This window comes from Arachis hypogaea, chromosome 15 (assembly GCF_003086295.3).
Source record: "Arachis hypogaea cultivar Tifrunner chromosome 15, arahy.Tifrunner.gnm2.J5K5, whole genome shotgun sequence".
Classification (NCBI taxonomy): Eukaryota; Viridiplantae; Streptophyta; class Magnoliopsida; order Fabales; family Fabaceae; genus Arachis; species Arachis hypogaea.
The window spans coordinates 53,476,602-53,477,568 of NC_092050.1; the positions used below are offsets into that span (position 1 = coordinate 53,476,602).

The following is a 967-nucleotide window of genomic DNA, read 5'->3' on the forward strand; positions in this document are numbered from 1 at the left end:
ATGTGGAGAGTTGTTGTTATGGGGGTGTTGATATGGTCTAAATGTGAAATGTTGGTGGCTTGCATTGTTGGGATTTGGGCGTCTTTGATCAAGGCTTTGGTCTTGTTGATTTCCCCACCCAAAGTTTGGGTGATTCCTCCATCCAGGGTTGTAGGTCTTGGAGTATGGATCATGGTTTTGCCTAAGTGAATTCCCAATGTAGTTGGCTTGCTCCTGACTACCCTCTGCTTCTTCATTCACTCCTTCTTGGGTTGTTGATGAAGTGGAGATTGCTGCTACTTGGTTCCTCTCCATCTTCTTGGTGAGGTCAGCTAGCTGCTGGGTAATGAGCTTGTTTTGGGCCAACAGAGCATCTACATTGTTTAGCTCCATCACTCCTCTTGTGTTCCCTCTTTCGAAGGCATAGATGTAGTCGTTCTCTGCTACAGTTTCAATAACATCTATGGCCTCCTCAATGGTCTTCTTCTTGTTCAAAGATCCTCCAGATGAATGGTCTACGGCCTTCTTTGACTCATAAGAGAGCCCTTCAAAGAAAATGTGCAGCTGCACCCATTCATTGAACATGTCAGGTGGACACCTCCTTGTGAGGTCCTTAAACCTCTCCCATGCTTCATAGAGAGTCTCACCATCTTGTTGCCTAAAAGTTTGGACATCAGCTCTCAGCCTAATGATTCGTTAAGGGGGGTAAAATCTTGCTAAGAATTTATTCACCACATCTTCCCAAGTTGTCAAGCTCTCCTTTGGGAAAGACTCCAGCCACTTGGCTGCCTTATCCTTGAGTGAGAATGGAAATAAGAGCAGTCTATAGGCCTCAGGATGAACACCATTAGACTTCACTGTGTCACATATTCTCAAGAAGGTGGTTAGATGTTGATTGGGGTCCTCTTGGACACTTCCTCCGAACGAACAGTTGTTCTGAACAAGGGTGATGAGCTGTGGCTTCAGTTCAAAATTGTTGGCATGGATG

General features: G+C 45.3%; 1 non-coding gene across 1 annotated transcript; it reads left to right on the forward strand.

Annotated features, from left to right (window-relative positions):
• Window positions 1-562: 562 nt before the first annotated feature.
• LOC112752738 (small nucleolar RNA R71) lies at window positions 563-666 on the forward strand. The gene has a single exon (XR_003177158.1). It is a non-coding gene; the product is annotated as a small nucleolar RNA R71 (small nucleolar RNA).
• The last annotated feature ends 301 nt before the right edge of the window (window positions 667-967 follow it).